At 34.1% G+C, this 26023-nt stretch overlaps 1 long non-coding RNA gene across 1 annotated transcript; it reads right to left on the bottom strand.

The window, feature by feature from the left end:
• Window positions 1-628: 628 nt before the first annotated feature.
• On the bottom strand, window positions 629-26023 carry LOC136029169 (uncharacterized). The gene is made up of 3 exons (XR_010617990.1): window positions 25907-26023; window positions 6444-6690; window positions 629-1223 (listed from the first exon to the last, which is right to left on the bottom strand). It is a non-coding gene; the product is annotated as an uncharacterized LOC136029169 (long non-coding RNA).

Below are 26023 nucleotides of genomic sequence, written 5' to 3'. Positions count from 1 at the left end.
ATAAAGTTGCTTTATTTTTCACTTATTATAATATGTTTTTAAGCTGTATTTACAAATAATAAAAGTTGCTCGCAATCACAAAAACGTTTCCAATTACAATCCTGGTCTAATTTCTTAAGTACTGATTATAATGAAAAATCATTTGCGAAATTGTTTTCGAAACCTTACACATTATAATCAGTATTACCTTACACAATTCAAATTACAAAGAAAACCAAGTTTCAAAACCCCAATTTCTTTAAAAAAAATTCACTCATTTCTTTCATAAGGTCATGTTCGCCACCATTATTACTTAACTTAGCCCCATACCCCTCCTTAGAACGGGTGGAATTAAAACTAGGAATTCGGAATTAGTGTTGTTATGTATATATATTATTAATTTTTTAAACATAGAAGAAAGAACAAATTTTACTTCTCTTTCATTCAACTATTCTACTTTTTCGAAGAAGAGCTTGGCAAACGCCCCTAGTTACAAAAATCTATGCAAGGTGCCCATTTTATTCACACTAGTACCTCAAGTCTGTTAGCGGCGGCATTTTCTGGTATATGTTGAGTATTCCGAACTATTCGTGCAGAGACACTTCTGCTTTTATCCTTACTTGAGGTTTATCAAAGGTATAAGACCTAATTAATATGTCGAAAAAATTTATTGCAAGATTTTCGAACAAAACTTAAAAATCATATTAATAATGAAACTTGTCGTTAAGTGAAAATTGCTTAAGCACTTCATTATGAAAATTTTTAGTTGTGAATGTTTTAAACGATTACCCAGAGAAAATAGAATATGTTTTCCCTACACTTTGAGTTATTTCTTAAAAAACCTTTTTTCACTAAAGCCTCTTAAATAGTTACACAGCACAAAAACTACTTTGATCAGTGGCATATATCATTTGACTAGCTAATACACTTGTAAGAACATTCGACAATAGCAAAACCAAAAGAAAAGTGGAAAATTCAAAACTATAAAAAAAAAATTCCCTGAAATAAAATTAGAAATTTCTTCAGCAAGGCACATTCCATTGATAAAGGTTTATGATACCCTATGATACTCCAACCCACGGAGTTGCCTTTTCTTCATAGTCAGGTGGCGCTGCTGGCATGCCTCAAGTTTTAGGAATGATTCCATATGGATTTAAATAATATATAAGGTACTTAAGCACATACATAACACTAGGGTTCACATAATAGAATGAAATGGCACTATTGGAGCAGCAGTGGAGGCCCTAAAAAATGGGAAAATATTATCAAGATATTTATATTTAAGACCATATCTTAGCCAAGTTAAAGTGGTAACATAGAAAATAAATGTCGATCAAAATGTAGCCCAAATCACTTGAACTACGCCTGCATAGTTCAAAGTGCGTTTTGGCTGGTATCTTCCTCTACTTTTTCTAAAACCGAACTGTTCTTGTATATAGATAAAAAGGCCAATCCATTAAACTGTTCTTGACCTGAGACACTCTCAATATATGAATTCACTCTTGTCAGGGTAGAAAAAGAACGCTCGCACGTAGCTTTAGTGACCGGAATCTTTGTAAAAATCTTCAAAATAGATGTAATTGGGGGGAGGGATGTTCTTATCACATTTTTTCAAGTACGATATGAAATGTTTTGCTTCCAGGTTTTGAGACCATATCCACATTTTCCTTTACAGAGCTAACTCAGCAATTTCTTATGAATAAGGAATCACTGATGCACCTGCTGCAGGAAGTAGTCCATAGATTGGATAAACACAGGAAATTACTAGTAAGCTTTCTGAATCCTCTGACCGCTGCATAATTATCCGTGTGTTTTTGTTTCTGAGCTTATCTGGGAGCTGTAATGCTGATTTTGAGCATCTTGGCCTAGTTCAGTTACTTCAGTAAAGAAAAAAAAATGGGAAGACGTAGCTTTATTCTTTCTCTCATGTTTTTTTACTTTGCTTTTAAGATCCTCAGAGTGTAATTATATAAAATAAATAAATTGTTAGTTTTTGTATCCGTTTCACAATATGAGATAAGGCATACATTATCCTTTCGTCTTAGTCAAAATCTATAAGAATGTCTTGTATTGGAAAAATTTTCCAAATTTTGTCGGGGCAATGTATCACCTTAATCTCTCCTTCCCTGGGATTAAGACAAAACCCTATTAGGAAGTATGCATACTTATTTCAGGTGGAGGGGATAAATATTTACTGGAGGATTTGTTACTGGGAGAATATTTCATGAGAAGTGAAGTCTTTGGGTGGTGAACGTTCTAGGAGAAATTTAACACAGAGGGAAGTTGCCAAAGTTCCTATACGAATTTGCTCTCTTTGGTCTTACTTTCTCTTAGTCGATTCAAATTCACATATGGAGATAGTAAAAAGAATTGCCTGGAGGGCGGGGATTTTTACCGAGTTGGAGTTTTCCTGAGGATATTTCGATAGGAGAGAGATTATTCACGGGAAAAATTCGTCATGGGGTTTTTTTTCACAGGATGAGTTCTCCAGAGGGAGTTTTCTGCGGGAACAACTTTCTAAACGCGGGCAAGTTATTTGTAAGAAAATTTTCCACATAGAAGGGATTTTTCAACATGATTTTAAAACATTTCAAATGAAAATCTTTTTCAGATGAACGTGTGCAAAGAAAAATTTGTCTCCTGGAACCATCCACAAAAATTCTTCGGGAGGAATCTTCACCTAGAATAGAATTATCTGAGAAGAATTCCTGGAGGAGGTATTTTACATGGAAATAACTCTCTACTTAGGGATTGTGTAGGGGGAGATGGTATTTCCGATGAGGGAAGATCTGGATTTTCCGCCATTATTTAAAAACAATCAGAAATAAAAAAAATAACAACATTTTTTTATCCGATAGTAACGAGCATCATCTAAACTTTAGATGAACAAAATTATTACTTTTATGATTGGGGCTGCCCTCTCCTCAATCCTTTACTTTTTAAGCGGAAGTTTGAATTTTTGTTCAAATTCATTAAAAACAATTCCTGAAAAAATTGGGCCATTTAAGTAGTATAATAAGTTTTTAAAATGTTCTAAGAAAACCTTTAGCCTAAAAGGTGACGAATTGAGGAGAGTGTAACCCCTCTCCTTCATATAAGCCATCATTTCTGTTTGTCTTAAGATTTGATGTTGCTCCTCACTTTTAGATGAAAAAGCTTGTTTTTCTTCTATTTAATCTCACTAAAAAAAACATTCCTTTGCTTCCAAAGTGTCACAAAACCTGGCTAAATTTTATAATACTTAATATTAACCAAGTGACATATAGCGATCGCAAATTCTGTCGGTCTTTCGGTCTTTCTGTCGGTCCCAGTTTTGCTACTTTAGGCACTTCCAGGTAAGCTAAGATGATGACATTTGGCAAGCGTATCAGTGACCAGACGAGATTAAATAAAAAATAATTTATATCCGATTTGATCATCTGGGGGGAGGAGTGGGGGGCCGGTTAATTCGGAAAAAAAGGAAAAAATCAAGTATTTTTACCTTACGAACGGGCGATAGGATCCTAATGATATTTGACATTTGGAATGATATCGTGTCTCAGGGCTCTTATTTTAAATTCCAAACAGATCTGATGACATTGAGGGAGTTGGAGGGGGGAACCTAAAATCTTGGAAAACGCTTAGAGTGGAGGGATTGGGATGAAATTTGGTGAGAAAAAAAGCAAAAGTCCTAGATGCGTGAAAGACATAACTGGAATCAATTTTCTCTGTTTAGGATGCTGGAGGAGAGGGGATTTAATTCTAAAAAATTAGAAAAATGAGGTATATTTAACTTACGAAGGAGTGATCGGATCCTAATGAAATTTGAAGTTTGGAAGTATTTCGTGCGTCAGAGCTCTTATTTTAAATCCCGACCAGATCAGGGATGAAACTTGGTAGAAAAAATATGCACAATTCCTAGATACTTGATTAACACAACTGGAACGAATCCGATCTCTTTGGGAGAGTTGGAAGGGGGGCTAGGGTTAATTCTGAAAATTAGAAAAAATGATGTATTTTTAACTTACGAAGAAGTGATTGGATCTTAATGAGATTTTATGTTTGGAAGGATATCGTGTCTCCGTGCTCTTATTTTAAATCCTTACTGGATCTGGTGACATTTGGGGGAGTTTGTGGGGGGCCTAAAATCTCGGAAAACACTTGGAGTGGAGGGATCACGACGGAACTTGATGGGAAAAATAATTATAAGTCCTAGATACGTCATTGACATAACTGGAACGGATTTGCTCTCTTTGGGGGAGTAGGGAGGAGGGGTAATCCTGAAAAATTAGAAAAATTAGTTATTTTTAACTTACGAAGGAGTGATAGATCTTAAATGAAATTTGATTTTCGGAAGAATATCATGTCTCAGAGCTCTTATTTTAAATCCCGATCGGCTCCGGTGAAGGGGAAGATGGAGGTGGAACCTAAAATCTTGGAAACCAATTATAGTGGAGGGGTCGGGATGAATCTTGGTGTGAACTTAAGAACAAGTCTTAAATACGGGATTGACATAACCGGAACGGGTCTGCTCTCTTTCTGGGCGGAGGGCTAATTTTAAAAAAATTAGAAAAAATGAGGTATATTTAACTTACGAATGAGCGATCGTATCTTAATGAAATTTCATATTTAGAAGGAGATCGAAACTCTGATATTTTATTTGAAATCTCGAACGGATACAATGTGATTAGGGGGGAGGGTGGAAATCTTGGAAGACACTTAAAGTGGAGAGATCAGGATGAAACTTGATGGAAAAAATAAGCACAAGTCCAAGATAGGTGATTGAGATAGCCGGACCAGATCCGCTCTCTTTGGTGGAGTTGGGGGGATGAGTAATTAGGAAAAATTAGAAAAAATAGGTATTTGTAACTTACAAATAGGTGATCAGGTCTTAATGAAATTTGATATCTAGAAGGATCGTGTGCTTTGTGTTGTTTTGCCAAGATGTATAGGAATTAAAATTGCCAGTTTTGCCCAGTTATTTTGATTATTCTAGTGATTTATTTCTCATTTTTCATTTATGTATAGAAAAATTAAAGTATAGTGTTTAAAATACACATAGTTTTCAACAAATAAACCATGGTGCAGTAAAACGTTTGTGGCTAAGGGTGGAACTTTAAAACTTTTACGTTCGAACTTTTTTGTTAAGGGAAGGGAGAGGAGGTTAGTAAGGTGTGTTCGTTTTTAAGTTGGATATGCGTATTCGATTTAGTTTAGATTTGTTTCAGGATTTATTAGTTAATCTATATCAGTAACTCCTATGAAGGTCCAGGCTAACCCAGAGAGGTTCACGGAAGCGCCGATAAAGGTAGGCATTGACATGACAACATTGGCAGAGGGTCACAATTCGCAAATACTGTGACCCTCTGAGAACATAGTGTCTGAGAACACAATTCCTTAAAATTTTTATCTAAACTAGAAAAGATGGAAACTTAGAACACTGGTTCCTGTATTTGTGAGAGAAATCTGAAAAAAAAAATGAAGAAAATGTAGTATAAGGAGAGAAATTAGTGTTGGTGGAAATTCTTAAAACTAATTTCTTCCAATTTTCAATTAGAGTGCAATAATTCAATGATTTCTTCCAAATAGGGCACAAATAAGTGTTGGTGGAAACTCTTTAAAATAATTTCTTTCAATTTAATTTTAGACTTTGCAAATAAAAGTACGACGCTAAAATAATAAAAAAATAAACAATATTATTCATGAATTTTTTTTGTTACCGACCAATAAAATAATGATGTGTCTCGGGCTATGAATTATTTGAAAGGACATAAAATAAAAAAGCAGAGAACTACCTCACGTTTTTCCAATTTTAAATAAAGCAAGTTTAACACAGTATCTTTTGGCAAATATATTTTAACTTACCAGACGAGCTTAATTTTATATGAAAAGGGTTTCCTCTGCCTCTAGTGGCTTTCCCGCATCCCAAAGCTCCATTTTTAATCCCTCCATTGAAGTTCCAGTTTCCTTCAAATTGTTCATTGTTACGTTATTCCACGTCAGTTGAGGACAATCTCCTTTGTGTTTAGCCCTAAATGAAGGACCAAAAAAGCCAAATTTCGGCAATCCTTCCAAAGCACAGTGACTACCGAGCACTGTCACTCTGCTGCCAGATGAGGTGTACTTATGCTTTCGGGGGGGGGGGGGGGGGTACTCATTGAATTTTTCATTTTGGAAAATGTTAAAATCAAATTAATATTTTGGATTTTTTCACTTTTTGCCCGAAAATTAGTGCATTTAGGCTCTTATGCATGTTCTATCTTATAGTGTATTTTGAGCACTTTCCACTACCATCCCCCATCCTTATCCAGCTATTAAACATTAAATTCTGATTTTCTGGATGGTTGTATTTGTTCTGAAACAACGTCAGAATGAAAATAAAGGCAAAATACTCCACTTCGGATCTTTTACTTCTGTTTATGCTTTTAAAATTTGAAGTTTCTGCAATGTATACCTATTGAAATACTTCAATAAGCAATTCTTACCTTTATTTATTAGTATCATAATTGCAAATGTAGTCGACGTTAAACCATCCTTCTCTTGGTTTCAAAAATCTCCCTTCGCTTAGTTTCAGTCCTCTTGCTACATTTTCTGATTTAGGATAGTACCACAACCCAATTTTACCCGGTAACTGACATAACACAGTAGTTAGGAGAAGGGATTGGTCGTCTTCTAATGGTAGCTCGACAGTTCTTCCGTAATTCCGGAACATTTTACACGTATGTAAGACATCTTTGACAATGAAAAAAAAGGTCAGGGTAAAAGTCAATTAGTAAGTAAACATACATGAGAAAATAGTTTTCACAAAATTCACAGCAAAACTCAGACGAATGCAATAATGGGAGAAAGACTCATGATAGTTGTCTGGTAAACGCCCTACTTAAAATTACTTCTAACATGATTCTCTGACGCTCAATCCTAATGAAACATACTATATTTCTCCAAATAAGAGGGAGAAGGGGTAAAATATAGCGGGTCTGCACGCCTCATTTGTTAGGTACAATTATTCTGCATATAAAGTATCTAACTTCATACTAGGAAAATTCTAAACCCCCCCCCCCCTGATTTGCTAATATATAACCCTATTTTGAATATTTTACATATATTCTGTCACATCTTTTTATCTTGTCTCACGCTAAGCACAAAAAAGCTAGCGAAAAAAATGGTTCTATAATGCGTCAATGAATGAACAACATTAGGTAGGACGTTTATCATAAATTGAACCGATTCATATTGTATGAAAACTTTTATTGTTGCCAGTCATTCACAGCACTTACCAAAATTATTATTTATGTTATATCCAACAAGAAATTACAACCATGGAAATTCGGCGTAATTTCAAATAATTATATGATGAAAATCTTCTTTTGTTTTTTTAACAGGTTTAAATGTTTCTTTTTTTATACTTCCATATGATCTTATTGTCTAAAAGGCGTTCAATAACTTTGTTCCCTCAAAAGGATTAAACAGTAATTTTGTTTATCTTATAGATTATTAAAAGTAATTTGCCACACACTTTACCTAATGTAAGGCTAGTTTTGCTGTAAATTAATATTGCTATCAAGCTTTAAGTTTCTTTATTAATTAGTTTCTAGTGCACCAAGCTATACAAGGCTCTTAACAATAAATGCTACAGCATTAAAGACAAATTTTAATAAAATAATAATGAAACACACTTTATAACAACGAACCTGTCACGAGAAAAAGTAGAACACCAAACATATTACAAAAGTTTTCCCTACAAAACGGATCCAGATTGGACCTAATTTCGAAGTTTGTTGAGGATTCGCTGATCAGATTAACAAATTCTGTTTAAATAGTGCTATAGGAGTATTTCAGAGAAGATCCAATGTTTGGGCAGACAGATAGTACCAAGATATAAGTTTGGTGTGTTTCAGGAAATGTGGTTTGAAACAGATTGTTCTTTTGTTCTGATTTTTGGGCAATTTCAGAAGTATTTTCACTTCATGACCAGAAAATGGTAACTGCCAAAATATCCATGAACTAGGGTAAGAGTATCTAACGTGGACGATTTCTTCTGCCTTGTGATGAGGATGTAATGAGGGTCTTTCCCTCTGGTGATTGCCATGCTGACTTTTAGTGTCCTTGGTACTGGAAGAGTGTTAGTAATGTCCACATTGTCATCTCTATGGAACTCATTGTGAAGTTCTTTCTTCTTGTTAAGTCTCCCGAAACAAAATCTACCCTTGGTATCCTTGTTGCTACTGATAGTGATTTCAACAATTTTATTAAAGCTGCGGGTGACAATGGAACTGTATCAACCTATTTTTGCAGTTGAAATGGAAAATTTTCAGACTTTACATGTGGCTGACTGCAGTTTCGAGCATAGAACTGTATGTCGGAGATGTACGAAAAAATATTTTATTTGTATCATCATCAAGCATTCTGGCACAAGTATTGTGGAAGTAAGGAATCGTCGTCTTTTAAAAGTCATTAAAGAACAACACCTTGGCAATGGAAACTGTCTGTTTTTCCTAACACTATCAGACTAACATAACTGATCCCTTCTTGACCAGTGGTAGTTAAGTGTGTTTTCTGAGATGCCCGTTTATATTGATGTAGTTTATTGAGAGTGAGATCATTTTTCTTGTTTTACAAGTATCCCGTTAGAATTGGAATCGTTTGAGTGGCTAAAAAGTCTCCACTTTTGATTATACCGATCATCAAATAATCGGTTCCACCAGACACGGTAGCAATTTATTTTAGGGTGTTTGACGATTATCTCTTACCCGGTAGTTAACATCTCACGACTTTTGTTGGTTGCCCCAGAAGTGGTAGCACAATTATCTGGATGTTTGATTTAATTTTTCCAAAATAGTACTCCAAATCTTTAGAGCATGTTCTGTTACTACTGTTGCAAAGATGACCATCATTGTGTTGTTTCCCCCCGTTAACAATGGAATTGAACCAGACAAACATTCTTCATACCACCTGCTTAACATAGTTAATTATATAGTCCATTAACACAAAATTCTGGTAATACGCAGATATTATAATTCAAAGGTTAGATGCCCACACATGACCAGGATGATTTTAGTGAAAGTGTTATTCGTCTCATTAATTTTTTGGTACACACCAATTGATTTTTAGAAGCCCTTGGTTTCTGCAAAAGACTGTTCATAAGAGTAATTACAAATCTTTCTGAGGGCAGGACCAACAACTATATGGACCGCATACTTATCAGTGAACTAAGGAGGTCATTCCTTAAATATGTAAGAACGTTTCATGATGCAAACTGCTTCTCATATCATCAACTTGTGATAACAAAGTGCCAACTAAAGCTGAACATTGAGAAGAAAACCTACTACAAAAATACTATGTCGCATTGTTTCATGAAAAGTTTCATGACAAGGCTATACAGATGGGAAATGATCATGAATTAGAAAGTAGATTCACTGAACAAGAGCTCAAAGCCTGTAATGTAAAGAAATAAGATGGATATTGTAAATCAGTGCTACAAAAGACATTGCCATAAAAGTAGTTGGATATAAGAAGCTTGGAAAAGAAAGAAGGATTAGTGATGGCACTTTGCAGCTAATATAGAAAAGATGTTGATATATATTTGATAAAATGTTGATAAATATTTGCCTAATCATCTCTGTGATAACTGTTAGCGTCGTATTTTGAAATTGTTTGTATAAAAGTCCTGATAAAGAGGTAAATAAGTCTGTAGAGAAGATAATAGAGTATGTATTTTAGAAAATAGACATAGAAACTGGAAGGGCTGCAGGTTATGGAGATATTTGAAATGTATACTTAACAACCAAAAACATACAGAAGGTAGCCAAAGAGACGTCTTACCATTCGTCGAAGATGTAACTTTTCAGATTCTGGTCAGTCCAGAAAAGGTGACAAAAAGGTGAAGACAAAACTTCGCTTGTGTTATCAACCAACTTATTTCATAAGAAGCCGTTGATATTCCATATACCCCAATCTTTAATCCTGATTTATATTCAGGTCTAATGCTCCCAATAAAGTGGATACTGCAGTTAATTCCCTAAGAGATGTTAAAGCAGCTTACCATGAAGAGTTCCACCTAAATTTATTTTGGTGGAAAGGCTTTCAAGAGACCACTTAGTAAACTACTTACAAATTATTAGACTGATGATGATACTATTCCATATGAATGGAAAAAAGGGGAGATTATCAAACTTTTTAACCTATTTCCGGCTTATTTATATACTCCCCGTAGTGGCATAGTATTTGTAAGCATTAATATATAATGAATTGGAGGTAGTTGGCTTGGTCCTGTCTGTGTAGTATTTTGACTCTTGTTGATAGAAGAGTATCGCCAAGTGCAAAAAACCATGTTGGGACCAAGATGGACCCAGGATTTCACAAAGCCTCTAACATACTGGAGGTCCCAGCGACTTCTTGCTGTCCGGTTCTAAGCCGGCTTAAGCGCTTTGGTGTTGACTTGAGAAGATATAATGGTCTCCGTCCTGCAATGGTATCTAGGATCATTGATTTTCCTGAGGCCAAAATAATTTCAATGATTTAAAGAACATGAAAATTGGAACTTGGAATGTTTTGACGCTAAAAAAGACTATTGTAACGACATCTTGACTGACGAATTCAAACGGTTTGAACTGGATTTATTAGGAGTTTCAGAAACTCATATCCCAGGGGTAGGAAGCATGAAATTAGTTGACATAGAATTTGTTTACTCAGGCAGGAAGGATGGGGTAAATAGACAGGGAGTAGGGCTCATGATGAATGAAGAAAATGCTAAGTCTTGTTTAGGCTGTGAATGTATTAGTAATAGAATACTAATTGCTCATTTTATTACTAAAAAGTTAAAGGTATCAGTTATAGCAGTTTATGTCCCTGTTGAACCAACTGACGGAGATACTTGCGACTCAGATGAATTTGACTTACAGTTGCAGGAGTAATTAGACAGGGTACCAGGTAGAAATATTGTGTTTTTGCAAGAAGATTTTAACACCCAGGCTGGTAGACATAGGGATAGATGGTACCCTAGTCTAGGTAAATTTAGTGTAAGGTAATAAATAGTAATGGCTGTATTGTTTCGTCACATTGTTTCGTCACAAAATGGCTCATAAGTTGACTTGGTAATCACATGATGGTGGGACACCAAACACTATTGATTATGCTATTGTAAACCAAAGACTATCAAGATCAATACAAGAAACTATGGTGTATAGAAGTGCTAATGCTGATGTTAAAAGTAAAGATCAGTATCTAGTAGTGTCAAATCTTAATTTAAAGCTGAAAATTCGGAAGGGTAACTACCTCAAGAAAATTTATGATGTTGGTAGACTCCAGGATGAAAATTTGAAAAAACCTTCGACAGGAACAGTCGAATACTAAACTTGAGAGTTTGAAATTTGACAATGTGGAAGATGGATGGAATAACTTAGAAAAACAATTTTTGAAGTTGCTGATAGTGTCTTAGGTAAGAGTGATAAGACAGTACCTAGGAATATTAGTGAAAAAGGCTTTATGTTCAATTGGGAGTTGAAGGGGTTTGTACAAGATTTATCTGAGTGATAGATCGTAAGAAAACAAAAGAAATGTAAAGAAAGTGAAGAAAGCCTTAAAATATGAACTAAGGAGATATGAAGTGGAGGCAATGGATAAAATTGCTGAGGTTCTGTAATATACAGCTAGACAGCATAATAGTAAAATATTATACTGGCTTGTTAATAAATTGAGAGGGAGTAGTCAATCCAGACTAGTCCCAGTTAAAGATAGAAATGGGGCCACAATTACTGATAAGGTAAAAGTTAAAGAAAGATGGGTGGGATATTTTGAGAATGTGCTAAACCGAGATACAGTTGCAGGAAAAGCTATAGATGAAAATGAAAAAGTTTGTGATGCATTGGACGTTAGTTTGGTTAGGAAGAATTAGCGAAAGTACTAAAAGGATTAAAAAATAACAACGCTCCAGGTGCTGATAGAGTGATAAATGAGTTTCTTGAATATGGTGGCTCTGATTTTAGAAATAAGCTACAAAAGATTATGAATGTGATTTTTGAAAATAGGAAAGTACCTACTGTTTTCAGGAAAATCTTAATGAAACCACAAGAGCGAGCAAAGTTTTAAGGAAAGAATACTGTGGTTTTAGAAAGGTAGAAAATGTCTCGACTAAGTTTTCAATCTTAGGTTAATAATTGAGAAATCCTTTTGGTGTCAAACACCTTTGGTCCTGAGTTTTATTGATTATGAGCAAGCTTTCGATTCTGTTGATAGAAGAGCGTTAGCAAAGGTATTATCCTTATATGGTATACCAGAAAAAATACATAGAAGTGATATGTGCTATGTACGAGAATAATACTGCTGCGGTTAAGGTAGGAAATGAGGTTAGCAACTGGTTTTGTATTCAATCAGGAGTTAAGAAAATTTGTTTTCTATCCCCCTTTATATGGATCTGTTTGATGGAGTACGTCTTAAGGAGCACAGGAAAGGGAGATGGAGACCACAAAATCAAATATTAGATGAAAGTGTGAGCAAAATGAATGAATATTTAGAGGTTTTGCGAGTTCAGGGTGCTAGAATAGGCTTGAAAATTAAAGTTAAGAACACTAAGTCACTAAAAATAGGAATAAGTGAAGATGAAAAGGTGATGTTGGGTAACAAAAAGATTGATCAGCTACGTAGCTTCACAGATTGTTCTGCGTACCCGGCTGACTGACCGTATTTCGAACAGTAGGTTGTACCATAAATGTGGTTTAATCCCGCTTTCTAGGGCTGTAATGAAAGAAAGGTTGAGATGGCTAGGCCAAGTTCTGCTGATGAAGTATGACAGATAGCCGAAGATTGTTCTTTTTGGCCTATCGTCTGAGCTACATGGAAAGCAGATCGTCCATGTCTGGGTTGGGAGGATGTCATAAATAAGAATTTAAAGGAAATGGGAACTTCCTAGGAAGGTGTAAAGAGGAAGGCCTTGAATAGATTAGGTTGGAGGAGGAGCGAGCGAAGCTGTCTTTGCTTCAGGCGGATTGGTGGTGCAATGAGTTATTAGTAGTAGTAGTAGTAGTAGTAGTAAATACTTATGGACTGACAGTTTAGTATACATTAATTAAAAAACATTCCTGGAAAAAAAGTTTTTCAAAGAAAAGTAAAGACCATACGAATAAATTTTCATGGTAAGGAATTGTAAATAAGGGGAAATGTAACTTAATAGCAACCAAAACTCGGAAAGCAAATTACTGATACCAGTAGGCACATCAAAAGAATCGGCTTATTATACTAATTCCAAATATATAGGTTCCACTAAATGTATTGTTACCAATCAAAAGCTAAGTTTTTGAGGACATTTGCCAGACTTTCCAAGAATGGAGGAAAGACTCACTGAAAGTATAGGAATCGTAACAAAATAATACCATTAGATTCACCGTATCAGAGAGCCCTACTTCAAAATTTCTAGCTCCTATCTGAAAAATTATTGGTTTTTGTGTTTTTTTTTATCAAAAGAAAGATCCAGGATGTGTGTTAATTTTTTTTATTGTTTACTTTTTGTTTTTTGTTGTTTTTTTTTCTAGGGGAGATCGTATCGACCCAGTGATCCTATAATATCAGAATATCGAACTAAAATTAAAAATTCTAGTATCCTTTTTAAGTGAGCAAAAGATTGGAGGTCAACATGGCCCCCAACCATATCCTCTTATCCGCAAAATTATCCGATATTTTTTGTATAGTCATTTTCTTCAATATAGATGAAATACCCAATAAATTTGCTTTTTGAGATAACCTGACTCCCCCCTATCCACAACTGTGAGGGAAATGTCCTTAAGTTTAAGATTAGCCCATTGTTTACGCATAGTATTTGCTATTGGGAAGTATGAATAAACTTTTTGGAAGGGGAGGGGCAGGGTTGAAATTTCTGCTGGGGGAGGTTTCCAGCTCCCCATCATTTCAATAAATTGAAATAAAGATAAATTGTTGATTAACATTCGTCTAATCATCTCTGGGATAACCGTTAGCGTCATATTTTGAAAAAAAATGTAAAAGTGGTAATAAAGAGGTAAATAAGTCTGTAGGGACGATAAGAGAGTATATATTTAAGAGCATAGCCATAGAAGCTGGAAAAGGCTGCAGGTCATGGAGATTTTTGAAATGTATACTTAATAACCAAAAAAGACAGCAGGTAGCCAAACAGACGTCTTCCCATTTGTCGAAGATGTAAATTTTCAGCTTTCGACCAGTCCAGAAAACGTGAAAAAACGGTGAAGACGAAACTTTTCTGGTGTTATCCACCAACTTATTTCATAGGAAGCCGTTGATATTCCACATACCCGAATCCTTAGTCCTAAAATATATTCAGGTCTAATGCTCAAGACGAACTAGATACTACAGTTAGGGATACAAGTCCCTAAGAGATGTGTAACCAGCTCACCCTGACAGAGTTCCACCTAAATTGATTAAATATGGCAGAAAGGCTATCAAGAAACCACTTAGTAAACTACTTACAAACTATCATACTGATGAGACTATTTCACATGAATGGTAAAAAGAGAAAATTGTCAAATTTTTCAAGAAAGGAAAGAAATCAGTATACGATAACAGGAGGGAAATTAATCTTCAGAAAGTCGGAAGTAAGGCTCTTCGCGAAATAATATTAAATAAGTTAATATGAAATATTAAATAGGAACAGATCTATGTGGACTGACAGTTTAGTATATATTAATTAAAAAAATTCATGGAAACAAAAATTTCAAAGAAAATTAAATGCAATATAAAAAAATGTTCATGGTAAGGAATTCTAATTGAGGGGAAATCCAGCTGAATAGCAACCAAAACTCGAAAAAACAATTCTTGATACCAGTAGGCACATCAAATGAATAGGCTTATTTTGCTAATTCCAAATATATAAGTTCCACTAAATTTACTGTTACCCATCAAAAGCTAAGTTTTTGAGGAGATTCGCCAGACTTTCCAAGAATGGAAAAAAGTCTCACTGAAAGTACAAGAATCATAACAAAAATAACACCATTAAATTCACCGTGTCAGAGAGCCCTAATTCAAAAATTTCCAGCTCCTATCTGAATAGATATGGTATGCTGTGTTTTTTTTTATCACAAGAAAGATCACTAATGTGTATTTATTTGTATTATTTGTTTTTTTCTTGGGGAGATCGTATCGACCCAGTGATCCTATAATATCAGAATATCGAACGGAAATTAAAAGTTCTTGTACACTTTTTAAGTGAGCAAAAGATTGGAGGACAACAAGGCCCCAACCCACACCCTCCTTTCCAAAAAATTATCCGATTTTTTCTTTTTTTATAGTCAATTTCCTCAATTTGGATTAAATACCCAATAAGTTTATTTTTTGAGATAACCTCACTCCCCCCTCCCCACAATCGTGAGGGATATGTCCTTAAGTTTAAGATTAGCCCATTGTTTACGCATAGTATTTGCTATTGGGTAGTATGAATAAACTTTTTGGAAGGAGAGGGGCAGGGTTAAAATTTCTGCTGGGGGAGGTTTTCCATGGGAAGGGAAATTTCCAGAAGAAGGACTTTTCAGGAGAATTCTTGTACGAAACTTTTGTCATATGTCATTTTTCTCTTTGCCAACTCAATTTTACCAGTTGATATGTTAAGGGTAAATGTCCAGCATAAATTTTGACCTGGCTTAAATATTCTAGAAAATATTTTGGTGGAGAAATAGGATTTTCTCTGGAAGTTGAGCTTGATTTTCTGGTACTATTAAAACGATCAGAAATTAAATAAAAAAAAATCTACTAAAACAAATTTCAATAAATCGAAATTAGTTTCATGAAATTAAAGCCAAAGTTTAGTCTTTCCTAAATCTGAATGACAGAAATTAAGCTAAAATAAGGAAACTAAGGAGACTGAAAGTAAGGAGCAACGTTTAAACTTAAAACAAAAAGAAATTATTCCATAAATGAAGGTTGCCCCCCCCCCTTCCTCAACACTCACCCTTTACGCTAAAGTTTAAATTATGTCACATTCTCTAAATAAAACTCTTGAAACACAAGGGTTGTTTAATTAGAACAATAAGAAGTTCTTTTAAAAGTACTAATGAGCTTCAGTATGAATATATATATATATATATATATATATATATATATATATATATATATATATATATATATATATATATATATATATATATTATATATATATATATTATATATATATATATATATATATACATCTATCATGAAAAGAGAAATAACCAATGCAACAGCACAAACACAAAAAAAAAAAAAAAAAAAAGAGATAAAAGGAGAAAAGGAAGACTGTTTTCCTAAATTAGTGATTAATATAGACCAGCACTTGAATGAGGCCTTAACCCTACTCATCCATACAATCAAATAGGTCAAACAGCATAGCCACACACAATCAACCATAAAGAATAATCCATGGACAGGCAGTCATGTCGTCAATAAGTATTAGTCGTCATTTACCAAACAATAGAAAAAATAATATAGACAAATAATTCAGAGGCAACACCCAACATATGGGCTCATCAGGAGAATACACTGGCCTATATAGGGTTTCGCCACTCTAAATTCTCTACCCAGCACAGTGTTGTGGCTACCACAGAATATCCATGGCATCCCCGCGTCAGGTATCACCCCCAAAATACATGCCTATGAAAGAAAAAAAAACAGCAAATGTAAAACAACCAAGTAAAACCAAAACAAGCTTATCCTGTTAATATATCCCTCCCTTTAGCAACAATAGGTAAACTAGATATTATAAATTTTACCAAATCACAAATATTAACACATTGCAAAAAACCTGAATGAACTAAACAATTATAGAATTCATCTTTACCATGTGGCTAATTTTTAAGAAAATCCGCTCAACTAGAAACACAATTCAAAATAAATGGCGCTGCGACAACATTTCTCGAACCTCCGAAATTAGTTGAAAATTTCTTTAAGTATTTCTAGATAATTCTTTTGATATTTATTTAAAAGTTCGTTATAATGAAAACTAAATTTTTTAAATTGCCAAGTTAATTTATTTGCAGAAAAACCTCTTTATATCAATTTTTGGCGTAAGATTTTACATCTATTTTTAAAATCAATATAATTACTACAAATCCTTGCATAACGAAGTAACTGTGGGAAAAACGCTGAATATGTGATATTTGAGTGTATATTACTTTCAGGGAATGGGAAACTAATCACTTCAAAATCAAAATCATCCGTTTTATTATACATTTTAAAACTTAATTTATTATTATCACAAATATTAATATTTAAATCTAAGAAATGATCTTCATGACATTTTTCCCCGCGTCATATATATATATATATATATATATATATATATATATATATATATATATATATATATATATATATATATATATATATACATATCTATATATATATAAATAAATTTGGTGTGTGTGTGTGTGTCGAGTGACGTCATGTTTGTGTTTCTACTGACGTCATGAAGTTAGTTGTCGTCATGTTTGTTATGACGATGACGTCATTAAAGGTATTTAAGACACTCGTTCACGGAAAAATGTATAATTGTAAAATAACTGAAGAACCTACAATGACAACAGCCAAGGAAGCTGCTAAAAGAGTCTATGCTAAAAAACTTGCTGGTGATAGAGAAAGTAAGAAAAGAAAGCGTGCCGAGGAATCACAAGAACAGCAAGAAAACAGGCTTGCGGCTAAAGAACACAGAACCGCGCAGTTAGATGAAAATCCACCTGGACAGCGAGAGTCAAAACAAATCAAAACTGAAAATGATAGCGATGATGATTGGGTTTGGGATTTTGACTTGGATAAGGTCATCAATGCCAACCAGATTTAAGTTAAAAAAACAAAGGTTCGGCGATATGTACTTCATAGGGACGCTGAAAAATAAAGAAGAAAAAGAAAACTGAATAAAGAAAAAAGGTAAAAACTAAAAAAAAAAATAAAAAAAAAACACTCAAAGAGAAATTACAGACCGGGACACAAATGACGACCGAGACAGAGGGAATATAAATGACGACCGGGAACCTCAAAGAGATATTACAGACTGGGAAATCACGACCGGGACACAGGGAATATAAATGACGACCGGGACACAGGGACACAACTACAACGGGGACGCCGGGGGCACAGGCGGGATATATAAATGACGACCGAGACACAGGGATTGTTCGAATATATATATATATATATATATATATATATATATATATATATATATATATATATATATATATATATATATATAATATATAACATAATGCTGTTATATGACTTTCAGGCCCTTATGAACACGCCCGAAATATTTCAATTTAATGCCCTCAGACACTCCTAAGATATTGCTGGTGCGCCCCTTTGACAAACAAAGTTTTACCTACTAAACTGAAACTTTCAGGGTATTTTGAGGGGATAAATGAATTAGATGGATAAGGCTATAAGACTTATCTGACAAAAAAAAGACTAAATGTTATTAACTAAACAACAACGAACCTCTCTGACAGTTGAAAAAAATATATTAGATAATCTTTGTATGTTGTGTTATCTTCCAAATTGTTTGAGCAATCTGGAATCCAGTATAGATAATAAAAAAAAGACAGTGATAAGACCTAAAATATGCAAAATTTAAATAAACAATAAGCCAACCGTAACATATTTTTCAGAAGGCTTGAGTTTTCAATCTATTTAATTATACAACCTATTGATTTTTTGAATATAAGAAAAATGGTGAATGTGTTACATTTATTTAGTTAAAAAGATTCCTTATCTTTGAGTATTGTAGGCTTTTAAGGTCCGACAACACAGTACCCACTTCGAAACCCGGTCCCGACACGTTTTTCTTAGAAACTTGTTTGAGACGCAGACGTTATTAATTTTTTAAAAGATCTTGGTGTTAAAAACGTAATTGAGAGGGCTCTCTAAACGATGCATCAGTTAATTACTTAATAGTTTTTCAACGATTCTTTCAGAAAATCTTCAGGACCCCAACCAAATCTTGTCTTCCTTGATTGTTACGTCATAGTTTCTTAGACTGTGTAAAAAACCTAAGTGTGTAGAGAAAAACCTTCAAGGCCAGTCAAATAATTTTTTTTTTTATGTTAAATCAGAGGGATTGTTTGTTATGTAAGGGCGAATGTTTTTTTCTTAAGGATCAACGAGGGCTAGGAAAAAACCTGGAATGGTAGAATGATTCCACTAGGGCTATAGCAACCAACCTCACTGAGCCCCCTAGTATACAAATCTCCGGGGGACCCTAGCGAGCAAACTGACCAACCAGGTGCTTATTACATAATGGGTTTTGTTTACTTTTGGCTATTACGTAATAGGACTTCTTAAGATTCTACCAGTCAAGCAGACAATCCCTGGTCGTAACTGAGGGGAATAAAACGTTGTTTTTTACCTAATACTTTAAGATATTGTTTCTTCAGAATTTGATTTCTCTTCGGGATTTCGTTAGTTTCGAGATGTTTTTTTTTCTTTCAAGTCGTTTTTTCAGGGAACTCTTAGAATCCAAAGATTTTGTCCAGATTACGAGATTTGTAAACTTATTTTTCTCCTCGTGAAACTGATCTTGTTCTTGAACTTGCTTCGTGCTGATATTGTTCTTGAAACTTAAATTGAAATTTTTCGTCGTAAAACTTCTTGTATGTTGATTTGTTCCTTAGAAATACTTAATTATCATGAAATTTTCTTTATTAAACTTGTTGTATGTTGATTTCTTTCATCGTGATATGCAAATGTGATTGAGTGCAACTAACCCTCTTTCCACGCCCACTATCTCCCCAAACATGTTGAATAAAAATTGCGAGATAGCCATATTGTTTTACGTAGTTGAATGTTCCAGAAATTATGTTTTGAGGAAGCCCCCCCCCCATCAGCCCTCAAGGCAAAGGTTGTAAGTTGTGCGTTTCTTGCATATAATTTCCTTCTAGTAAGCTTTGTTTTAGAAAATTTATAAAAAGTTTATTTGATTAGAAATCGGAGGGTTTGTACCCTGTTTAATAGAATCAAATAAGGGTAGGGCGGGTGCTACCCTCCTCACGTCTATCATTTCCTAAATACTTTTAATCAACATTTTGATGTCAATATTCTGGAAATTACGTCTTTGAAGATGATACCCCCCATTGCCATCAAGAAAAGGGTCGTAAGTTATACCCTTGGGGCAAATAAGGTCTTATAGAGAACATTGTCGTAGAAACTTCAAAAAAGCTCATTCAATTGAAAATTGAGGAGACTAATACATTTTCCGTTAGTAAAAAAGGATCGGCTAATATCCCTCCCCTTGCCAATAATTTCCTCCAAATACTTCTAATCACAATTTGAGATAAATATTTTTTTCAACCTAGTTGAAAGGTCAAGAAACTATGTCTTTGAAGATGACAAATCCCCCGAGTCCTCAGGGCAGGTTTATTAATTTGTGCCTTGGGGCCACATAAGGTATTTATAGAATATATGGTGATATAAACTTCGGAAGGGGCTCCTCGGATTGATAATCAGATTTACAGTGATGTTTTTAAGAGTCAAAGTGATCGGAATGTAGCTAACCCTCACACAAAAAATATCAGTGTATAGGAAACACTGATTTTGGACCACCTAACTCATCCGTTCAATTTAGATCATTTTCAGTCCATTTGACATCAGTTTAATATCAATTATTGCACATTTTTACAATTTTTAATCCTTACATTCAACAAGAAAATAGGTCCTTAGAAATCAAATTTGGTTTTATTTTTGTACTTTTAACAATGTGAATATGAGTTTTAGATCACCCCGTGAATTTGGCCCCTTTTCAATTAAACTCACCCAATTTTAAATTAAAATTTTTTGGACATTTTCATAATTTTCCATTCTGAGCTTTTAGATCAAAACAGGTCTTGTAAGATTAGGAAAATTATGCTTGTGAAATAAAGGAATTATGTGATATTATGTTCCCTTTTTCTGCTACGAATAAAATGAAATAATCTAATATTTAGTGGAAAGTTTGGTCTCAATATCTAAATAATTTATTTTATCTTTAATTTTGTTTCCATAAACTTTAAAATCATACCTTTATTAATATTTTAAATTTCTTTTCAAGATCAGCTGCTTTATAATCAAAACACTTATGCGCAAATAAATCAGCTATTTTCCCTTTAAAATCAATAGTAATATCGAGACAATTTCAAGGAGTAAATCTTGCTATGATAGGAGGACAATGTGTCAGCACTCATAATTTTGGAATAAAAAAACGTTAATATTTTTCTAGAGGCAAGGGTTGGGGTTAGGCCATTATGGGAGGTCCTGGGGTTAGCTCCCATGATTTTAAAATAAAATATCGTTAATCAATTGTTTGTATTTTTATGTTTTTTTTTGGGGGGGGGGGATCATTAAGGGGAAGCCAGGGGTTAGCTTCGTTGATTTTTTGAACAAAATATCGTTAATAAGTTCGCATTGCTTTTTAATTCAATTAGCCATTGCACTTCATTTTTCCATAACAGTTCACCGATTTCATTTTAATTTCTTTTGATTAGAATTCCAAAATACAGGAGTAAAATACCTTTAATAATTTTGTTGGGTAGAAGGGGGTTGGGCCATGGAGCAAGGGCCAGGGGTCAGCTCTTTGGGTTGTTCTGAATAAAATATCAATAATAAGTCCGTCTTGGGCTTTTCTCTAATCAGTCTTGATTCTTACGTCTTGTTTTTTTCTCCAATCATCCATGGCTCTTAACCCTTTCATCACAGTCCACCAACTTGATTTTAATTTAAAAATGTTTTGAATTAAAATCAAATTAATAATAATAAGATCTAAGAACTTCGTTCATGATTTTATTCTAAGAAAGGGAGGAGTTGATCTATGGAGGAAAGACCGGGTGTCAGCTCCAATGCTCTTTGGAATAAAAAATATCTTCATTAATTTTTCTTGAGAGGAAGAAGGTCTGCTTATGGAAGGAAGGCCAGGGGTCTGCTCCTATTATTCTAAAATAGTATATCGCTAATGAGTTGTTGATTTTCGGATGAGGACGGGGGCCTTAGGCCGTGGGGGGAGGATCAGGGGTCAGCTTCCATGATTTTTGAAGCAAAATCTTATTAGTGAGTTTTTTTTGTGGAGGGCTTGAAGAGAGAGCCAGGGGTTGACTCATAGGATAGTTGGAACAAAACGTCTTGAATAGGTTGTTGTTGTGTTTTTTTTTGGGGGGGAGGGTTCTTCAACCCTAGAGTTTTGTGTAATATTTGGTCTATTATGAACAAAATATTTGCCTCAAAAGGCTCTTAAAAAGGACGCTAGGAGATCCATAAGAACCTTATATCCACCCGGAGCATAAATTACAATTCCTTCCCGCCGATTATGGGTTATGATTGGAGAAAATATGGCATTGAAGGGGGTATTAGTTTCAATCACATAATTTTTTTCCGCTTAAAAAGGAGCTAAAAGTTTCAACTTCCAATCAAATGAGCCTCCTCTAAAGCTTATATGGCCATTCATTCCATTAAAACTGTATATAACCCTGGGGTATGATTTTCAATCCTATCCCCCAGGCTCTGAAACGTTGTGTCAATGCCATAGTATTGTTGTTTAATTTTTGAACTAATTAAGCAATATGGCTATTTCAAAATTTCAATTGATTACACTTAGGAAAAAAATGACACAAGGGGAACTAGTTGCTCTCCAATCTTTTTTGCTCTTAAAAGGGGCAGTAGGACTTGCGATTAACAATCGAACGATCTTCCTTCAAAGTTTATACAACCGCTCCTTCTATAAGAGCCTTACTTGCTAATAATGGGAAAATAGAATAACCCAGAGCCCTTTTCCTGAGAACAGTGGGGGACTTGTCATCCCAAAAGACGTGATTACTGAACTTTTAAGCTTTAAGAGCTTTTAGACCTTATACAACCGTTTATGTTGAGCAAAATAGTTATCTCGAAATTTTGACTGGATAGCACTGGGAAAGGAATGGGCGTGGGGAGGTGACTAGCTGTCCTCGAATGACTTTTGACTCTCAAAAACTGCTTTAGAACTTTCTATGTCCAATCGAATATGCTCTTTTTGAATCATTTGTGACAACTCAGGCTTTTAAAAATACCTTGGTAAAAGAAAATAAATTAGTGCATAAATAATACGCTGTACCCTCATCAATCTTTACTTAGGCAGTGTTTCTGTGTTGCATCTGAATATACCATATTTAGAAAACGGGCCAACTACCTGACTTACAGCCTTTGCCCTGAGGGTGGTCGAGGGAGGGCTAGGTATCCCCAAAGATATAATTACTCGATCTGTAAACAGTGCTGAATAAAATACACAAGGACTTGAGATTAACAATCGAACAATCCCCCTTCGAAGTTTATGCGACCACCCCTTCTATAAGAGCTTTACATGCTAATAATGGTAACTAGAATGACCAACAGTCCTTTCCCCGAGGACAGTGGGGGACATGTTATTCCCAAGCATATGAATAGTCGACCTTTTAGCTTTAGGACTCTTTAGACCTTTTACGACCTTTTGTGCTGAACAAAACACTTATCTCAATATTTTGACTGGGTATGTCTTAGGAAATAATGGGCGTGGGAGGCGACTGGCTGCCCTTCAATGACTTTTGGCTCTCAAAAACTGCAGAAGAACCTTAAGTTTCTAATCGAATATTTTCTTTTTGAATATTTTGTGACAATTCGGGCTTTACAAAATAACTTGGTAAAAGAAAATAAATTAGTAAGTAAATAATACTCTGTGCCCACATCAATCTTTGCTTAAGCAGCGCTGTTGTGCTGCTTCTGAATATACCATATTTAAAAAATGGACCAACTACCGCACTTAAAGCCCTTACCCTAAGGTTGGTAGGGGAGGGATAGGTATCCCAAAAAATATAATTACTGGACCTTTCAACATTGCTGAACAAAATAGCTCTCTTGGAATTTGGATTGAATGTATATTCAATCGAAATTTTTAGGGAGCTAATGAAGTGCATGGGGGGCTGATGACCTGCCGTTCACTTTTGGCTCTTAAAAAGGCAACAGCAATCACCTATTAGTTTTGACTCATAAAATAGACTATAACTTTAAATTTATAATCAAAAGAGCCTCTGCTCAAGTTAATGCGCCCACCCGTTCAATAAGAGGCTTGCATGCCCCAAGTGAATAACTCATGACCCTTGCTTCCAGGCTCTGGGGGTTGTGTCAACTCTGAAAGACGTGTTATGTAATCTTTGGATTTTTTTTTAAATATAATGACAATTCCAAAATTTCTGTTCCATGCAATTTGGGGGAAAATCTTAGGGGAGCGCGGCGAGTTTCCGTCCGATCACTTTTGACTCTTTACAAGAAAACTAGAACTCTTGATTTTTAATTAAATGGGCCCCCTTAAGAAGTATATAAGACCATTATTTCCATAAGAACCTAATATTTTAATAATTGGCAACTAATGTGACTGAAACCTCTTGCCCTGGGATATTTGGAAGATTGCCATGCCCAAAAACATAACTAATGGACCTTTCAATTAAATTGAACAAAATGGCAATCTCAAAGTTTTGATTTGATTGGTATGAGAAACTGTTGGGGCTGGAGAGGGTATTGGTTGTCCTCCAGTCACTTCTTATTCTCAAAAAGCACAAAAGACATTTTAATTTCCAATAGAAGGATTATCTTAAATACTAATTTGTTTCGGGGGATGGGGGCTGGTTGCCCTCCAATCACTTTTTATTCTTAAAACAGACAATAGAACTTTCAATTTCCAATGGAAGGATTCTCTTAAAAAATTAATTTTAGGGACTTGAAAGGGGGTTTGCTGCCCTCCAATCACTTGTTTTTCTTAAAAAAGAGACTAGAGCTTTCAATTTTCAATGTAATGATTCGCATAGAAATTTCTATGACAATTCTTTCCTTACGAAGTGCATTAGTCCGAAAAAGTCGTACTAACATCGCTCTTTACTAAGGCTGCGCTATTGCGATGCCTATGATAAATGTTCGTTTGGGGTATCAATTATTCTAGGATTCTAATTTGTGGTCAGCTTGAATTCGAATCATAATAGGTTTTTAGTTTTGCTGGTTCTAGATTTTATATTGCTCTTTACTTTTCTTTGAAAAACGTCTTTCCCAGAAAATTTTTTAAAATTAATTTTTTTTTCCAGTGCAAAATATTGTTATATTTTCATATACTTATCTTGGGAATTAAAATATATAGTTCCAGTTTTTTATTTCTAATTTGTGTGTTTTGACTAATCAGAAATTCCCCGCAACGATCCTTTCTACAAAATGCCATTCGGTGTTCCTGCATTTTGCAGATTCTAAATAACCGGGATGCACACATTTTTTTTATTAATCGTGTGTAACATCCATTTTTGAAATTATATACCCTTAACAGTTGCTAAGAAAACAAACACGCTAAATTACAAAGGTTAAAAAAACGCTAAATTACAAATATATATATATATATGTATATATATATATATATATATATATATATATATATATATATATATATATATATATATATATATATATATATATATATATATATATATATACATATTGCTGTTATATGACTTTCAGGCCCTTATGAACACTCCCAAAAAAAATTTCAATGTAATGCCCTTAGACAATCCTAAGATATTGCTGGTGCGCCCTTTTGACAAACAAAATTTGACCTACTAAACTGAAACTTTCAGGGTATGTTGAGGGTATAAGTGAATTATATGGATAAGGCTATTAGACTTACTTGACAAAAAATCTTGTGTAACATCAATTTTTGAAATTATAAACCCTTAACAGTTGCTAATAAAACAATCACGCTAAATTACAAAGATAAATATATAAATATATATATATATATATATATATATATATATATATATATATATACATATATATATATATATATATATATATATATATATATATATATACATATATATATATATATATATATATATATATATATATATATATATATATATACATATATATAAAACATATTGCTTTTATATGGATATGGATAAGTAAATTAGATGGATAAGGCTATAAGACTTACCTGACAAACGAACCTATGCGACAGTTGAAAAAAATATATATCAGATGATCTCTGTGTGCTTCGTTATCTTCCAAATTGTTTGAACAATCTGGAATCAAATATAGATAGTAAAAAAAC

Source organism: Artemia franciscana, chromosome 7 (assembly GCF_032884065.1).
Source record: "Artemia franciscana chromosome 7, ASM3288406v1, whole genome shotgun sequence".
In the NCBI taxonomy this organism is placed as follows: Eukaryota; Metazoa; Arthropoda; class Branchiopoda; order Anostraca; family Artemiidae; genus Artemia; species Artemia franciscana.
The sequence above is the reverse complement of the archived record's forward strand: the minus strand, read 5'-3'. Positions and strand labels throughout refer to the sequence as shown.